Source organism: Palaemon carinicauda, chromosome 18 (genome assembly GCF_036898095.1).
Source record: "Palaemon carinicauda isolate YSFRI2023 chromosome 18, ASM3689809v2, whole genome shotgun sequence".
NCBI classification, from domain to species: Eukaryota; Metazoa; Arthropoda; class Malacostraca; order Decapoda; family Palaemonidae; genus Palaemon; species Palaemon carinicauda.
In genome coordinates, this window is record NC_090742.1 from 33744628 (window position 1) to 33752127 (window position 7500).

A 7500-nucleotide genomic window follows, 5' to 3' on the forward strand; every position below is an offset into this window, starting at 1 on the left:
AATATACCGGAGAATTTTACCTAAGAAGTATCACAAGGTATTATCCCCTGGAGCAAATATCCCAAGAGATATCATGTATGAAACAGAGATGTGTTTAAAACAAGCCTCGTCTATCCTTCCCCGAATAGAGTTAACTTTTTCTCAAAGGATATGGGATAGGATTCTATATGTGGGTGAAAGAGGCGTTACAACTCCGATCCCAGTGTGCTACCATAAACATGTTCCCTGGTTCGCTATTCCTTCTAGCAGCACCATCTTGACAGTTTTGCTTGGAGTTTCTGCGTGTTTTCATAGTTTTTTTGAGTGATTTTAGGATCATGGATGCTTCTGCTTTTTCCTCATCGACCAAGTTGAGTACCACTTCCTTTTGTGTTGGAGAATTTTGCGTCTCCACCATGGTATTTTGGCGCTCTGCGTCCATTACTTGTCCGCGGCCGTCGCGTGGCCGAAGCCTGCGGCTCATGTCTCCAAATGGCTAAGAATTACATATCAACTTTTTTATAGCCTTGCAAGAATGTGTTCTATATATTCTTTAACAACTATGGTATGATTATAGGTTAAACCTTTAGCTATTTTTTGCATGTTTGTATTCCATCAGTCTTGACTTAGGCTAACTCTGCTTCTTAGTGGTCAACCAAGACTGGTTTTTGTGTATATATGCACCCTCACCTTCTACGTAACCTTATGGTTCTCGTGAGGCCTACCATCCTCCCTTGCTATTGATACGTCATAGCAGGAAGATACAGCTCCGAAGGTTCTTCTGAGAGCAGTGGATGGTGTTTACAGTTGTCCTCGGCCAACAGTATTTCACTTATCTATTTAGCCTTAGTGTCTGGCGAGGCGGCATGGGTTGTGGGGACTCGTTCTGTGTCTACACTCTGTTGATCCCTTGGAATGAAACCAACTTTGTTCTAATATTGACAGGTAGAACTTCCTTTCGTGTTGCCTTACCCATTTACTAGCTTCCTTACTTAGTTTTTGGTAGGCTGGCAGCCAGATGTGAGGAATCATTCTCGGTGTCTACTTACTGGAGATCACTTGGAATGACATATTAGTTCTAATACTAGTTAGATCTTCCTGTTCTGCCACCTCACAATTTTCCAAGTTTCCCTTCCATACCCTTCCCTCGGCCCTTGCCTGGCTAGTGTGTCTACTTGCTAAGGAACATAGTTCCATTCCAGTAAAGTTCCCTGGCATCTGAGGTGTCCTCAGTTGCTAAATAGTAGGAAAGGATAGCTTGTGGGCTATCTAGGCTCGCTCTGGGTAGACGAGTTGTTATTCCTTCCCTGGATTAATTCTCTCTGCCGCCTTAGAGACCACCCTTGGGTGGTCTAGTTGCCCCTTCCCCTTCCTTCACTGTCCTAAGAACTACAATCCCTTTGTAGAGTCTACATTCCCTAGCATTTGAGCATCCCTCATCCGCTATAGAGGCTAGGCTAGCCTACACAATGGGTTTCTTATGGCCTAACCCTATCTAGGCAGAGAACTAGAACCACGTGTGGTTCTCCTCTACTGCCTTAGTAGTTTCCTAGTCTCTGACTGCAGCTTCTCATCTGGAGCAATGTATCTCATGCTGCATAGTCCTGACTCCTTTGCTTGGTTGGAAGCTCCCTGTCCGAAATATTACCCTTTGGTCATACTTCCAGTCCTGTTGGCTTGAGTTGTTCTAGCCTTGGATGTGAGTAGGTTAGGGCAGTACCCTCACCCCTATGCCGCCTTAGCTGCAGCCTTAGGCTGGTCAACTGCGTCTTTTCCTTCTTCCATGTCAGAGGAACATTCTCCTCTTAAGTTGGTCGATTGGATATCTCCTAGTTGAATTCTCGGCGTCCTGGCGTCTTGTACGGCTCTCATTATTTTAAAGGGCTACTCCCATTCCTCAAGATTTATAGTTAACAACTAGGTCTTTGGCAGATTCATTAATCTACTGCCTTCTATTAACCTGTGCCTTTCCCCTTGCCAGTGGTCTGTTTCCATAAAGGATCGTACACTTTCTTGCCGACTTGACAATGCCACTGCCGCGTTGTGTCAACATTCATATGGATAGTGAAAGGTCAGTTCATAGAGCCATTGTTGCTAGGAATAGATGCCGCCTTAGACATGGCTCTTGCTGCCTCGGGTGCAGCCGCTGCTGGCTTAGGCAGGGTGGTATGTGAATTTACCACCTTAGGTTGTCTAATAGACCAACTTTAGGGGAAATGATGTTTCCCTGATGTGAACCTTTCTTCTTATCCTAATACACTGCTTTAAGAGTCCTTAAGGAATTCTGAGCTGCTTGGCATGAGATTCCACTGTAGTGTAGCTTTAGCCACAACTAGTGTATTAGAAGAAATTTTTAATTTAAGATACTATTTTATGAAATTTCTATCTTAAGATATATTATCCCTGTATACTATAAGAAATGCAAAATTTTTTGATACACTAACTGTACTCACTGAAAATTTTCTATCTTTACAAGTTGCTGAAGACATGGAGTGTTCGACGGTAACCTGCACCAGGTGGGTCAAGTTGCCTTGTGGCCACAAGACTTGCCAGAAGCATGCTGATTGCCATGTTTCCAAAGGGTCCTTTGCCATATGGGAACCTTCCAACTTCAGCATGTGCAAGGAGCTTATCTATACTGGTTTCCACTCAACCAACGTCTCCCAGGACGAGAAAGCGCGGGGTCAGAAGACCATTACACACTGGGTGAGAGGCTTTCAGAAGAGCTCTCAACAAGATGCCCCTTACCTTCCTTCCATGGAACTCAAGGACCTCCTCTTTCCCAAGGCCGAGGTGACTGCTGTTTTAGGTCACCAGATACCGATAGTACAATTAGATCATGCTCATGATGAAGTTCAGGACACTCTTCAAATGATGAGCCTGGAGGCCGACAACTTTTCAACAACCTCTTCTGTGATGTCAGAGAGGGAAAGCATTCTGCTGACTACGAAAGCCTCTCATGAGTCCCTACAAGTACAGTGCCCAGTACTTCTTTGGCTCAATCCCCCATCAATGTATCTGTCGCCCCTGCCTCCTCTTTTACTCCCGTACCTACGCCAAGTATACCTTTGTTCCCTGGTCACTTGGAGTTTACGGAATCTATGGAAAATATCCATGCCGAACATAAACGAGCTAGAGCGTCCTTAGACGCAAAGACAGAGGCTTTCCAACAGGCACTTAAGTCCAAGGATCCCCCAGCGTCGAGCCAGCTAGATTGCTAGGCTAAGAATCCTTGGCGTTATGCTAAGCATATGGCTCTGAGTGAGGGGCACCTCCACATTGGAGAAGGTATGGATTCTAAGCCCGTCTCCGACTTAGAATTCTACCCCTCTACTTGATAATTATCCTTACTGCTATGTAAGACTACACTCGGAAGTGTTCAGTAGAGATGATATGATCATCCTGGACAACAAGGCTCAATCCTTATTGGTAAAGGAGCTTAAGACGGCCAAATTTAGCAATACTCAACTTTCTGCCTTTGGCAGAAAGTAGGCAGCCCTTGTTGCCCCCAGATATACTGTTTTTCCCTTCGCCTCAAAAAGTTTAGAGGATGTTAAGAAGGCATTAATTGAAGGTAGACTACTGCCAGTGCTATTATTATTATTATTATTATTACTTGCTAGGCTACAACCCTAGTTGGAAAAACAGGATGCTATAAGCCCAGGAGCTCCAACAGGGAAAAAAGTCCAGTGAAGAAAGGTAACAAGGAAAAAATAAAATATTTTAAGAACAGTAACAATATTAAAATAAATATTTCCTTTATATACTCTATAAATTTTAACAAAACAAGAGAAAGAGAAGTAAGATAGAATAGTGTGTCCGAGTGTACTCTCGAGCAAGAGGAGTACAAACCTATCTCCCTAGCCCTTCCTTATGACTCAGACAATTAGGAAGATGTCCATCACACCTTCAAAGTTGAAAAACTGAATAGGGACATTGGAGGCAAGCAATTCAATGAGAGGTTGCCTAGAATTCCCAAATTCCTTTTGAAGGAAGAATTGGAAGCCAAAGAGAGGCTATCTGCTTCTTTGTCTCACCAGTCCTATCTAGAAAAGTTGATTGGGAACTATTCCAAATTAAAACTCTTCCCAGTCTCGGCAAAGACTCATCTGGCTATTTTCCACAAAGATCTGCATGCCTTCATTTTAGGCCAAAGAGCAATCAAAGAACACGTCCTCGCCACAGCAACTATTAAGCATGAGCCTAAAAAGTAGATTGATTCAAACAGAAAGTAGTCAAGGAAGTAATGGACAGAGAGGCTCTTGAGAATAAGAGCCTTGTGCAAAAGTGGGGTATGTCCTCTAAGAGGAAATTCACCCTCCTAAAAGGACCTCAACCCAAAGGCAAGAAGCCTAGGAGACCCTTTGAGGGCAGGAAAATCTTTCCTGTAGCAACAGTCTCAGTTGCCACGATCCCGCAGACTGTGTACACGGTTCCCAAGCAGTAAGTGTCACAGTCTCCAGCCTTCAACCCAGTCTATGATTCGGAGTTGCGAAGGAGAGGATTGGCTTTATAGACGAGTACAACTCCGCTACTATGAAACAACAATACTTGTCTTCCTGGAAAAAGTGGGTGGAATTCGTTGAAGTACATCAGCCTTCTTCCATTACTATGGACTTCTGTATTTCCTTCTTTAATTCATTATACAAACAAACTTTAGCCTCTACAACTATGGTCTCGTGTAAGTCGGCACTAACTAGACCTATCGCTTATGCTTTTGATATTGAACTCAACAGTGAGCTGTTCAATAATATCCTGGAGGCTTGTGGAAAATTGAAACCAAATGCTCCTCCCAAAACCATCTCATGGTCATTGGATAAAGTGTTGCTCTTAGCCTCCTCAATAGATAACGCCACTATCTCTGAGGAATCTTACTTAAGAGTCAATCTTTTTGCTAGCTATGGCTTCTGGTGCTAGATTCACTTTTAAGGGATGATGGCCACAATAAATTTTTGGAATCGGGAGAGGTAAATCTTTACCCAGATCCTGCATTCTTGGCAAAAAACTAATTTCCCACAAAAGGTGGGGGCCCTGGAAAATCGTTCCACTGAAGGGGGATCCTTCTCTGTGCCCTGTGGAATGTGTTAAGGCCTGCCTGTTAAAGAGTCAGGCCTTTAACCCTGGATAGGTACGGTCCTCGGACACCCCTTTAAGGGTATACTCGGACGCGAACGACCCCGACGCCAAAAAAAATTCTTGAAAAATCAGTTTTTGCAGTAACCCCCTTTTTTCTTTTGCCATAAAAAACTTCAATGAATGCTTAAAACAACTGTAAAGATAAATACTACTCATCTGCAGAAAAACTATTTATTATAAATATTTTAAAAAATTAAGTAGAAAAAAAAAGACCTGACATAAAAATTCATAAAAAAAAAAGTTTATACATATATACACAAATCCTTTTAGGAATTGATTCTTGAATGTTTAGGACACATCTTAATGTATTTTGGATGAAGTCAGACCCATGGAGGTGAAGATCTGAAATGAGAAAAAAAGGGTAACTTTTTTTGGCCAAAAAAAATTGTCCAAATTTCATGAATTTTTTTGGGTACCCAAATGAAATAGGAAGTGGCTAATTTTTTTAGGGAATAAACATATGTTATCCTAAAATAGAAATATGTAAAAAAATCTTCATTATTTTGTAAATTACATTTATATCAGGGGCCATATCTAAAGGTAATTTTTTGAGTACTTTGAAATTTCGTAAAAAAATACATATATTTAATATATAATATGATATTTATGCAGGTAAAAATATACCAAAATATCACAAATTCTATAGGGAACAAGAATATATATAGATAGGGCAGCTTACGCTTCGGATATGTCCACAAAATGGCCGCCAACCACACTGACTCAGACTCCCTAATCTGCCACTTGAAATGTAGGAAGGGTATGTCAATTTCAAGGTGTTATTTACTAATCTAATTATTATTGGATATGCATAAAAATTGTATGGTGGGTTGCTGGATAATTGTCGATTATTTTACGACTATAAAATTAAAATTCTGACCCAAAAATTTTTTTTTGAAGGGAAATAAAATCGAAAAAAAAAATGTAAAACAATATTTTAGCTAAAAAAATTTGATGATATTCAATCAAAAAAAAAGTAAACAAAATTTTCCGACAAATAAACATCTAGAGGAATCATTACTCTGTGATAGTTCCTTAGTACGTAGTAATTTTGAAAGAATTGGGAAAAAACGAAAAAATGGCAATCACCGGAAAATCGAACACATACCTATATCTACGCCATATCTGGCTAAAAAAAAGATAGGCATGGGTAGCCAGATCATCTAGAAACACTTTCCAACACTATAAAAATATAAGTTTTGCGACACTACTTGCCAATTCCTTACGGTAACATGAATAAGCAAAAAAATGCAAAACAAATAAAAAGGGGCACTCGTGGAAAAATGGCCATTCTAATATATTCAGCCACGTGCTAGGCAAACCATCAAGGCATATTTTCCGACAAATAAACATATAAATGAAATATTACTCTGTGATAGTTCCTTAGTACGTAGTAATTTTGAAAGAAATGGGAAAAAACGAAAAAATGGCAATCACAGGAAAATCGAACACATACTTATATATACGCCATATCTGGCTAAAAAAAAAATAGGCATGGGTAGCTAGATCATCTAGAAACACTTTCCAACACTATAAAAATATAAGTTTTGCGACACTACTTGCCAATTCCTTACGGTAACATGACTAAGCAAAAAAATGCAAAACAAATAAAAAGGGGCACTCGCGGAAAAATGCTCAACATTCTAATATACGGCATCTCAGATAAAAAAAAAAGACATGCACGTGTTAGCCCAACCATCAAGGCACACTTTCTAACACATAAACATGAAAAAAAAATCAATAATATACGGCAATTCCTTACTACGTAGTAAATTTTTACAAATATTGAAAAAAAAACAGAAATTGGCAACCGCAGTTAAATACCCAATATACCAATAACTACGTCGTATCTGACAAAAACAAAATCACGCATGGGTAGCCAGATCATCTAGACACACTTTCCAACATTAAAAAAGCAAAATTTTTACGACACTATTTCGCAATATCTTACGGAAAAATGACTTGGCAAAAAAATTAAAAAAAAATTAAAAAGGGACACTCGCGGTAAAATGCCCGACATTCTAATATACGACATCTCAGATAAAAAAAAAGACATGCACGTGTTAGCCCAACCATCAAGGCACACTTTCTAACACATAAACATGAAAAAAAATGAATAATATACGGCAATTCCTTACTACGTAGTAATTTTTACAAATATTGAAAAAAAAACAGAAATTGGTAACCGCAGTTAAATACCCAATATACCAATAACTACGTCGTATCTGACAAAAACAAAGTCATGCATGGGTAGCCAGATCATCTAGACACACTTTCCAACACTAAACAAGCAAAAGTTTTACGACACTATTTGGCAATATCTTACGGAAAAATGACTTGGCAAAAAAATGAAAAAAAATGAAAAAGGGGCAGTCGCGGTAAAATGGT

General features: G+C 39.8%; 1 pseudogene; it reads right to left on the reverse strand.

Moving 5' to 3' along the window:
- LOC137657251 (uncharacterized) overlaps window positions 1-7500 on the reverse strand; it is a 143310-nt pseudogene that overhangs the window by 218 nt on the left and 135592 nt on the right.